We start from the raw sequence: 12,761 nt of genomic DNA, 5'->3' as shown, positions 1-12,761 counted from the left end.
TTTATTCCTCTTTATATGAAATGCCTGTCATATGTTGTGATGACTTTATATGACCGGCATTTGAAATGCCCGTCATATAAAGTCTCTTTTTTCTTTATTTTAGAAACTTAGACATTATATATGGGTGTTAAAACACTCATCATATAATGTCATCAATATAAATGACATGTGTTTAGAAAGACCATCATTTATGTTAATATTAATTTTTAATTTTTTTCAGAGGCAGAATTTGAAGCATTATATGACGGGTGTTAAAGCACCCGTCGTATATGCTGATGAGATAAATGATGGGTGTTTAAAACACCCATCATTTATTTTACAACCATCACCTGCCTTTATTTTAAATGATGAATTTTCTTAAAATCGTCATTTTTAATGGTATCATATATCAATTATTTTATAGTAGTGTAAAAAGGTTCTCAGAAGTTAAATTAGAGCTTTATGACTGGTTTAAAGTTGAACGATAGAGCTTTGAACCCATAAGCTCAATTTTAGCCTTTAGAGAGAGAAAGTTAGGGTAAAATATGATCTGAGAGAAATAAGATCGATTAAGGGGATGTAAAGTAGTAATTGGGTAGTCATGGAATTAGAATGGATAAATGGAAAAGAGTTTACAGATGAATATAGCCCTAAGTGGTAAAAATGAGTTTTTGGTCAAAATGGACCAAATGACTAAAATGTGCCAAATATGTTCAGATTGGCATATTGGATGCGTGAGTAGAGAAAGGAAGCTTGAGATAAGCTTGTGTGATAGTAAAAATTCATGGGTAACCTTTCTAGTGACAGAAGGGCTAAGGTAACTGAATAACTTCCTTTGTTTGACTGTTTATTGTAACTGTATGTTAGTATGCTATATAATGCATGAAATGGTTTCAAATTAAGTATGTTTTATAGCATTGAGTGATTGTTATGTGTGAAAATACTTTTAGTTTAAATGAGCATTGAAATGTGTGCTTTGAAATGAAAAATATCCTTTGTATATAATGTGCAAGAAAGTGTGATAATAGTAAACAAGAACCTTAAATGGTTTGGGAAAGCATGATTATAGGGGTGAGAGTTCACCTGAGTGTGGGAGATAATAAAGACTATATGACAAGGTTTCCTTGGTACCCTGTTAGGGTGCAATGTTGGAAACAATTTTTCTTAGTGCCTTAAAAGGTGTGGTGTTGGAGAAGATCTCCTTAATACCTATTAACGTATAGTTTTAGAGATGAGAGACTCTTTAGTATCCTTGTGATATGGTGTTGGAGTCAACGACACCTCATTATGTGTATTGGGGGAAACCATAGTCTGTATGGTATGTTAGAATATCTTTGGTCGGGTGATTCTACCACTGTAAGTAAGCTCAGGACTAATGAGAGTGTATATTGGTCTGAGATGAGCATATGGTTTCGTGTCGAGGTGATTTGGAGGTTTAATTGGTAGAGATCATGCTAGTATATTATGCAATATGATGAAATATCTTAAGATAACATGGAATCCATTGGGATTGATGAAAAGTTAGAAATGAAATGAGATATGTGATGTAAATACTACTTTACGAGGCTTTAATGGTATATTATGTTTACTTTCATATTGTTGCATGTAATAGTCAATAGGAGTAAGTTATTCTGTTACTGAGATTTTTATCTCACCCCCGTGGTTACATGTTTATAAGACTGAGAAGTGATTAGGCTAAGGGAAGAGAGTCTGGACCAACTTGAGTTGAGAAGCCATGTACTATAAGGTTGTGTAATGAATTGAATTGAGACTATATATATATAAGTTTATATGAGTTTCCATAGGGTTATATGCAAGTATTGAACTGAGTTTTTGTGAAATCAAGCTCGATTATGTATATATGTGTTGTTTAAGATAAAGGGGCTTTGATTTGAGCATGTTTGTGTTGCAATAGTTGTCTGTGTTGGTGAATCTTAAGCTAAGGGATAAATTATGATGAAATGAGTAATTTGGGGGCTAAGATTGTATTGTGAATATGATTGAATATGTATGAGTTGAGAAATAGCCAAGTGGGTTAAGTTATGCCAAGAAATGGCATAGTATGTTAAGTTAGTGAATTGTGAAAATTGGCCATAGAAGGGTCAAATTTCAATATATGAGTATGATTGTGATTAATTATGGTCAATCAAGTGTATTAGATCCTTTTGAACTTGATTGAAGGCCTAGTGTGATCTAATGAGAGTAAGGGATCAATTTGGGTGCTTGGGTGCATAAAATTTTCAGAAAAAGTGACTTTTTGCACCCGGTGTCCAAAATTTGATTGGACTGTTAGATTGTGTCCAAACCTATTTCATTAGTTAGTATACAAGCTAAGCTTCGTGTAGGCACTTGAATCACTCCAATCGAATGTCATATGAGAAATTGGCGCATGCCAGAAGTTCATTATTTTTGCTGTCAAAATGACAGTAGAAATTCAGACAAGCACGTCGTGGCGCATGGTGACACATGCCATAGTGCATGACACAGACAAGGCAAGCGTGTGGCTCTGTGTCATATGTTATGGCATACTGATCACCCGCAGCAGTACACGTACCAAGTTTTTATTTTATTTTGTGTTGAAATGCATGCAATTGGAATAAGAATGCTGGTAGGTTATGTCCACTATATAATTGAGGTGTGTATGATTTACTTATACTGTGTTTTTCTTTGATTGTGCTGTGAACTGATCAATTTTGTAAAACAAGTCTTCGGCTGAAGCTTTTAAAATGAAATTTGATTATCATGAATGATGTGAGATAATGGTAACATCGTAATCCTCTTCTATATTGAGTGGATATAGGAAGAGGTTACAATCTAAGTATGTTAAAGCTTGCAAACTTTGGCCCTCTTGCATATGATTTTTCATAGAAAATGTTTGCATAGTGAAGAGGCAGAATCACGCATAATTTTGTATGTCATTCATGAGTTCTTGCATGTTAGGCACACTGGCTGTTAGATCATGTGAGTGTGAAGAAATGCTTTATGTATGATTAAGCACTTTTATGGTATGTTGCTTTATGCTTTGTCTCTACATGCAACACCATGTGTAGAAGGTTTTAGTGTTCACACAAGTTTTAGCACCTGAGCTTTATTGAAATATAACTAAGTACAAAACCACACGTGAGACTGATGGTACCATACGTGATTTATCACTTGCTAAACAATCACACATTATTTTTGTTGAGTCTTAAAACCTCTCAAACCAAGCTAAAATTGTTCACGTGTATAATCATTAATTCATAAATTCATATCTCTTGATCATGCAAGAACTTGTTTGAGCTGTGCTAAGTTCCACACGTGAATATGCATAAGATAAGTTTATACATTAGCACTTGTAATTTCATGTGTGATGATATGTTTTTGATTCCACGCAAGTTTTGATCACATTGAATGGCCTTGGTGTAACCTCCTCATATATCCCTCAATATAAGAGAATATTATGGTGTTACCACATCACTCACAATAGTCTACAAATAAATGTTTTGTTTGAAAAAGCTTGGGCCTAAGACTCATTTTTAACATCCATCCAAAATCACAATACAATCAAGGAAAAACACAACGGAAGCAATATGTATATTAGTCTAACACGTAGTGGACATAACCCCATTTCGAATGCATGCATTTTTATCACAAAATTAAGCTGAGATTTAGTCCGTGTGCTACGACGTGTAGTATGTATGCCACGGCATGTGACACCATGCGCTGCGGCGGGCTTATCCAATTTTCTGCTGTCATTTTGATAACAAAAATGATGAACTTTTGGTATGCACTGTTTTCACATATAACATCTGATTGGAGTGATTCTAATGCCCACACGAAGCTTAGCTTGTATGCTAACTAGTGAGATAGGTTTGGACACGATCTAACAGTCCGATCAAAATTTGGACACTTGGGTGCAAAAAATCACATTTTCTAAAAAAATTTGCGTACGGACGCTCAAATTGATCCCTTTCCCTCATTAGACCTTACTAGGCCTTGAACTAAGTCTAAAAGGATTCAATATACCTAATTGACAATAATATATCTCAATCATACTCATACATCAAAATTTAACACTTCTACAACCAATTTTCACAATTCACTAACTTTACACACTTTGTCATTTCTTGGCATAACTTAGCTTACTTGGCTATTTCTCAACACATTCAGATATATTCATATTCACAAAATAATTTTAGCCCCCAAATTACTCATTTAATCATAATTTATTCCTTGATTTAAGATTCACCAACACACAATCATTTCAACATAATATACTCAAATCATAGCCCTTTTGTCTCAATGAACATATATACACATAATCAGGCTTGATTTCACAAAATTTCTATTCAAATCATGCATGCAACCCTATAGCAACTCATTTACACATATACATACAATCTCAGTTCAGTTCATTACACAAACCCAAAGTGCATTGCTTCACAACTCAAGCTGGACTAAACTCTCTTCCCTTGCCTTAATCACTTCCCGGTCTTGTAAACATGTAACCATGGGAGTGACATAACAATCTCAGTAACAAAATAAGTCACTCTTATTGACTATCACATGTAACAATATGAAAGTAAAGCTTAGTATACCATTCAAATTTCATTAAAATAACATTTATATCACATATTTCATTTCCATTCCTTCATCACTTTCCACCAATCACATAAGATTCCATGCCATCTCATAACATATCTCAACATAATCACATAGTTTGCTAGCATGATCACTACCAATCAAATATCTAAATCACCCCGACACGAAACTATAGGCTCACCTTAGATCCATGTATACTCTCATAAGCCATGAGCTCACTTGTAGTGGTAGAATTACCTGGCTAAAGATGTTCTAAAGCATAATATAGATTATGGTTTCTCTCAATACACACAAAGATACTAAGGAGTCTCTCATCTCTAACACCGCACCTCAATAGACACCAAGGAGATTTTCTCCAACACCGTACCTTACAAAGTACTAAGGAGAATTGCTTCCAATACCACACCCTAATGAGTACTAAGGAAACCTTACCATATAGTCTTTATCATCTCCTACACTCAAGTGAACTTTCCCTTATGATCATGCTTTTCCAAACCATTTAAGGTTCTCATTTTCCTTTTCACATGCTTTCTTACATATAACACATACATATAATACTTAATCACACATTTTCATGGTTTATTTCAACCAAAAGCCATTTCACACAACAATTACTCAAAGCTATGAAACATGCTCAGTTTAAAACCATTTCATGCACTACATAGTATACTAACATATAGTTATAATAAACAGTCAAACAAAGGAAGTGATTTAGTTACCTCAATCCTTTTGTCATTGAAAGGTTACTCGTGGATTTCAACTATCACACAAGCTTATCTCAAGCTTCCTTCCCATACTCATGCGTCTAATATGCCAATCTGAACACATTTGGCACATTTTAATCATTTGGTCCATTTTGACCAAAAACTCATTTTTATTACTTAGGGCTGTGTTCATCCATAAACTCTTTTCCATTTATCCATTCTAGGTCTATGACTACCCAATTACTATTTACATCATCTCAATTGGTCTTATTTTACTCAAATCAGATTTTTACCCTAACTCTCTTTAACGGCTAAAATTGAGCCTACAGGTTCAAAGCTCTACCACTCAGCTTTAAACTAGTTATAAAGCTCTAATTTAACTTCCAATTCCATCGATTCAATTTCTTTATAACTCATTTTTAGAGAAATTTGTGTAGAATGGAAGGTAAGAGTTATACATAGCTTACCTGACAAGTTATCGATCCAAATCACCTTCCACTACTCCAAAATGGCTTGACTTAGCTTCTCAGCCCTTCATCTCTCCTCTCTCATATGTTTCCCAGATTTTCACTTATGAAAATCACCCAATTTCACAGCTTATGAAATGATTTTTTAGTCCATACACCATGATGCATGTAGCACAAGTCACAGCGTATGGCACAGTGAGATTTATTCTCACCACATACACTTGCTTCGATCCAAAACACACTCCTATCACTCATATCTGTTCATACAACACACAAACAAGTCAAAATACCAATTAATTATATGAATCTCTAATCCCACACTAACTTTCACTTCACCCTCAATTAACCTCTAAACTTAGGATTAAAAAATTCAGGATGTTACACTTGGCATTTTGCCAACCATTTCATGTGAGAGAGAGTAAGGGTTCCATACATGATTTGTCATATAGAACTGATAATAGTTCTTGATGTGCAAAACCACGTGTGAGAATAAGTTGTGCACTTGCAGGTTTTAACACTTTGTTATGTTAGTATATTCATAAATGCAAAACTATACAAGAGAATAATGAGGTACTATGTGTGATTAAGCACACAAAATTGAATGATTATTCATGAGTGCTAAACCACACGAGAGAGTAATGAGGTACCATATGTGATTAAGTATATAGAACTGAATGATCTTTTAGAAGTGTAAAAACACGCGTGATCTATCACATTCAACTTTGTGAAACTTCTTTAATGCAAAAACACACGTGATTATACTAGTCACTCACAAAAAAATGCATCAACAGATAGAATCACTGTTTCAACAATCTGTCAACTTTCAAAAACTATATAAGTGATTCATTTTGAACCAGAATAAGAACAAATGATCTTTGAGCGAACATATCATCAATTGTGCATTAAAAAGAGCTTTCAAATTGTGATGTCACACATTGTATTCATTCATTATTCTTGAAAAGAATTGTGAAAAGCTCTCAAAAATTTATAAGCTTTCATTTATATTCTCATATACTCTTTTAGAGAGTTTTTTGTAAAAGCTTTCATTATCTTCCTAAAAAATCTTGAAAATGAATTTTTTCAAGTGTTGTAACAACTTGCAGGATTGTAGCATGATGTGTTAAGTGAATGAAGACAAGGTTAGTCTTGAGAGTTGTACTATAGTGGCAAGCACCTATTGAAGCTTGTGTTTTAGTTGAAAATCTTAAGTGTAATCTTGAGGACTAGATGTAGGCCAAATTTGTGGCTGAACCAGTATAAATCTTGAGTATGTCATCTTCTTCCTTTATTCTTTAACTCTTTACTTTTTACATGTTTCAAAAAGTTTTAAGTGTCATCTAATTCACTCCCCTCTTGGGCCTATCCTAATAATGAGAATAAGAAAAATATAAGGGATAATGTTGGGTTAAGAAAGGTGAATAAGATCAGAGAGGGTTGGGAGAAAAATATAAATCAATTCTTATTTAAATCAAATGTTATAAACTGTTGACAAACTTTAGATATTTGAATCAAATATAAGGGACAATGTTGGATTAGAAGGATTTTTAAGTCCTTAACACAAGACATATGGAAGGTTATTTATTATTATTTTCAATTATACAAATATAAAATTTAATTTCCAATTATTTAAGGCTAAAACTGGTTTAATAGAGAAGATTATTTTTTAAAAAATTTCAAATTATTTTTTACAATTATTAATATTTAAATAAAATTTCCTCCTCTAATCGGAGTCCTGTTTTCACTAGTTGATATCATTAAAAATTATCTACTATTTTTATATCTACATTATTTAATAGGATAACTTAATTACAAATAAATATAAAAATATCATCAATTTCAAATATTCATTAAGTGCATTTTTAAAAATATTTTATTATTTTTTAAGAAAATAAAAAATTACTTTATATTTTTAAACATGATATCTTCTTAAAAATATTTTATAATTTTAAACGGGCATACAATTTTTATCGTTTACTAGTCATTGATTAAAGGAGTAAAAATCATCATTGACTTAAAAAGCAAACGAGCTCAATCTAATGTCGCATGTGATGTGAAATAATCAAGAAATAATTTTAAGAAATCATAAAATATAGGCATAAAACTTGATGCTCATTGGCAACTTGTTATCCACGACATGGATACATAATTCATTAGTCATGCCGTGATCCTCAAGTTAAATAGTGACTCCATTAAAAATAAATTTTGATGATAAGCATGGGATGAGTTATATGAATGGATTAGGTCAAAATTCAAACTTTTGTTACATAATTAAAATAAATTTCAATTAAAATAAATATGAAAATTTAAAAAAAAAAAAATATAAATTTATAAGAAAATGCCATAAATGAAGTTGGTATTAGCATGATACAGCTATTTTTGTTTTATGCTAAAATATATATTTAATCTTTTAAGTTTATATAATATTTTTTTATTTTAATTTTATAAAGTATCTTCTTAATTATTTAATCCTAAAAATGTTAATTTTTTCACAAATATTTTTTAAATCTTTTAAATATCAATAAAATATTTTTAAATATTGACATATTAAGTTTAATTTTTTTAAAATAATATGATTGGAACCAAAAATAGTCATTTGAAACTAGAGGTGTTAGAATTAGATGATTGAAAAAAATATTTTTTAAAATTAAGGAGTCAAATTAAAATCTTATATAGAGTTAGGGGCTAAAAATATGTAATAATATTTTTTTTATGTTTTTTATTTTCAGGGTCATGGTTACAGCTGGCTATTGGAATTATTTTGAAAAGTAAAATCGTCTATGGAACGTTAATTGTCCAACCATGATGCCATGTGGCTCTCAATGATTAAATTTTTTACATTAAATATAATTAAAAATAGTATATTTTATCAAAATAAATTAAACTATTTGATAAGACACATCATAAACTTTATATTCATTCATTAAAAAATAGAAAATACTTTTAACTTTACATTCCCAATGAATTAACTAATTATATTTACATTTTTACATTCTTTTCATGTTTAGCCATATAGGGTGGCTTAATTAAAAAAATTTATTACTAGCCAAAAAAAAATTAAAATTTTTTATTAATTACCTCACTCATCATTCCACAACACATGTTCTACTAAATCAACTCTATCAACTTTATCCTCATTAAATTTACATTCTTTTTTATTTCTATTATTAGGTGCATCTAACCATTTCATCAGAACTAATAAAAAGTAATTAATTTATTAATTTTGTATAAAAAAGAAATAAACTTCTAATTTTACTCCGTATTTAAATGACATTATATTCTCTCCCATGATTAGTAAGTTTAAATAGGACCAAAGAGATTATATACATCTTTATATATGTATATATATATATAAATAATATTAATGTCAGTCAGTGTAGTTTCATCAAAATTTAATATTCTTTATAATATAACATGTAATTTGTAAAACAAAAACAAAAACATGTCATGATTGTCAATAAATAATGAAATAATAGCAGCAACTCAATCTACTCCCTCCCATCCTTATTATATTATAAGATACTTTCTACAAAGATCCTATAGTTTTTAATATAAGGTATATAGAGAGTGATTTATTACCACTTTGCAATTTTATTCATGCTGTAAATTTGGTTTTATGACTTATTATATATTTTGTACCTCTTTCTTCTATTTTTTTAATGCAGTTAAAGTTGAAATTTATTTTATTTAAATAAATAAATAAATATATATATATATATATATATTTATCTAGCCAACTGTTATTCTTGAATTTCAGTGAAATAATTAAAAGCATCTTATGAAAAATGATGGAGGGAGTGTGCTTAATTTATACAAGAGGCGTGCGGCTGCTAGTTGCTTCAACCAAAGTTTGACAAAATTTTGTATATAATTTAATTTATATAATATATTGTTGATCTTCTCACTTGTCCCATCCTCCGACCTCGGAGGACTCTGCAAGTGAAGGAATTAAATAAATATACACTCACAGGCCTGACAGCCATGAATGTTTCTGAAATAAAAAGTGTGGTTTCATGAAAGTCGTTGACAACAAGTTATACTGTAGTTGATATTATGAAAAGAAAGGGGGAAAAAAACCGGATCGTCCTAGGATGAGTTAGACTTAATATATAATTTTTATCATTTACTACTCAAGATTAACGAGAAGAATTATAATCAGGAGAAAACTTTCAAAAATAAATATTGTCGTAAGAAGAAAATATATACAAAGCATGTATATATGTGTGTGTTGGAGAAATTTGTGCGGTATCATGATCATCAGCAAATTAATTAAAGGGGAAATATCAATAAAAGATTATAGAAGAAATTTAAATTTTTCTTAAAAGGATTTCTAATAAGTAGATATTAACAAATTAACATGTAAAATTATTTTAACAAGTATTTAATCCATTAAGAATCCTTATAATATATTAATTTCTTTTAAGGTTCTTCTACAATATTCAGCATGAGAATTGAAGACCTATAAAAAAATTAATGTAAAATAAAAACATTTGAATTATAAATTCTTAAGATTTCAATTGCATATTCTTGAAATTTCATTTATAAAAAATTCATTATATTTTTCATTAAAAACAATTAAGAAGTATGATTTGTTATTTCTTTCTTTCGAGATATTGAAAGAAATGAGTAGATTCTTAATATTTTGAAGGATCCTGTCATTTCCTATTAAAATAATTACCATTGGCTTGAAGGGGGGGGGGTGTTAGGGGAGTTCAAGGTACCATGTCGGTGTTGTGGGTGTGTGGAGCCAAATTGAACCCAACTTCAATCAGAAAGCTCTATGCATGAAACTTGATGCTCATTGGTATATTGCATCAGTGCTTCCTCACTTTAATTTCTTCCAAAGTGGAAAGACTAAATAAAAACGACATTGTCGTACGTCAACTGGCATTTGAACTCGCGTGGAAAGTTCTTACACATAAAAAAGCCTCCCCCGGGGGGGCGGAGACTTGTAGGACCAACCATGGCCGTGTTTAAGGCAACCGTCTTAGACCTCTAAAAAAATTATTTATACCATGATATTTCCTTGTAAAAATTAATTAATATCATGATCTTAGTCGTAGGCTGTAGCATAATATATTGAGAATATATAATATATTATTTGATATTTTTATCATTAAGATTTTATTTCTCACTCATTCATTGAAATCTATAGGAAAAAAATAACTTTGCATTTGTTTGACATTCAACAAAAGTTATTGAAAAAAATTTGCTGACCAATTGCTGTTAAAATAAATACAAAACTTAGCCTTAATGAAAATTGTATAATTAAAATTATAGCACACTAAGCCTTTTAGAATAATTTTAGCCCAGGTCTCTAAACTTCTTCACACGAGCTTAGGATTGACATCAACGATGAACCCATAGTTATATTTGTTAGATATGGCAAAACACCCAAAAGGAGGGTGGTCAATTGGGTATTTGAGGAAATTTCAGTTCTTTTAAATCCTTTTTAGCAAAACTGTGTTCAAAGAAAAATTTTGAGTTCTAAACTTTGTATGTAAGAATGCCAAAATTGTTTTCACAATCTCAATATGTGTATGAATGTTTAAAAGTAATTTCTAAGTGTAAGTTTGAGTAAGAGCAAGTAGAAATATCAAATTCAACTTCATATACTAAAAAAAAAGAATAAATCAATAGTGCTAGAAATATAAAGATTTACCGAAAGAGAGCTTGCAAATAATGATTTATCCTGGTTCAGCTCCTCCTCTTGAGCCTACATCTAGTTTTCAAACAATTACTTGAGATTTCTTCACTATAACACAAACTTGAGTGGGTGCTTGCCACCTCAATACATCCACAAGTTCAATTTAGTTACTTGTGAGCCTTTACAACAGCTCACTTTACTAGTGAGCTTCTCTTCCTAAGAAAATAACCTCTCTTGATTCTAAGAAAAATCTATTCCTTACCTTTACAAAAGTTTTGAGTATGTTAATCACTCACTTAAAATTCTCTCTAAGAGTGTTGATGAGTACAATAAAACTCTAATACTTAAATAATAAAGATATAGATGATATTGGATTAAGAATAATGATTTTTATATAATAAAAGTAATATGATCGTGAATTTCATAGCTCAAAAATTTTTGAGGTTAATCTCTTACTAAGATCAGTTTAGAGTGTTATAATTATAGCTTATGGAGTGAAATAAGTATTAAAGACATCAAATGACTGTTTAAAGACATTACATAGTGAATATAGCCGTTGGTATATTTTTTGTGAATGACTAGTGCTAAATCATGCATGTTTTGGAGGTTTCTCAAGCAAAAATGACATATTACATGAGTTTTGGAAGTGTCTCACGCTTGATTTTGGCTTATAAAACTTAGACAGTGAAAATAAGGCTTCTAAAGGTCATTTCTCGTGTGGGATAGGTAGTTTTATGAGTGATTAAGCAATTAGAAGCTATTCAATGTGAAAATAAGCTTCTGGATGCATTTTCATGCATAGTCAAGAGGTGCTCTCAGGTGAGTTTTTGCACTAGTGCTAAATCACACGTGGTTGCCTGTTGCTCTCACATGTAGTTTAGCAACTTCATTGAACACAACTTCATGATGTCCTAACTCATTCAATATAATTTTAAATTTGAAAAATTATATTTCATTGAAATATCTTGAAGTTTAGTTGTCAATTTTTAATTGAGTTTCACACTCAAATTTAACGTGTATTTTGAGATATGATTAAAAGAGTGTACGAAGATCAAGATTGAAATCTATACAGAATTAATATCTCAACACTCAATTTCTAAAGTTCATATATTTTTAATAAAACTCCATTTTGTATAAATAAACTATCATTGAAAAGTTGTTGCAATCTATTTTCAAATGAGATAATGTTTTACATTAAAATGATTTTTGTAGTGAGAGATATGACACGAAACATGAGCAAAGGTTAAAAATGATTTTCTGCACAATTCACATTTCAAAGTTTAGATTTCAAGTGTTCATGAATTTTTCAACTTAACTCCATTTTGAGTAAATATAACAACTTTGAAAACTTTATGGAGTTAGTAATCAAAACATTTCAAACTTAGT

This window comes from Prosopis cineraria, unplaced genomic scaffold (genome assembly GCF_029017545.1).
Source record: "Prosopis cineraria cultivar Desert tree isolate PC_DT_omini unplaced genomic scaffold, ASM2901754v1 PC3, whole genome shotgun sequence".
Classification (NCBI taxonomy): Eukaryota; Viridiplantae; Streptophyta; class Magnoliopsida; order Fabales; family Fabaceae; genus Prosopis; species Prosopis cineraria.
The sequence above is the reverse complement of the archived record's forward strand: the minus strand, read 5'-3'. Positions refer to the sequence as shown.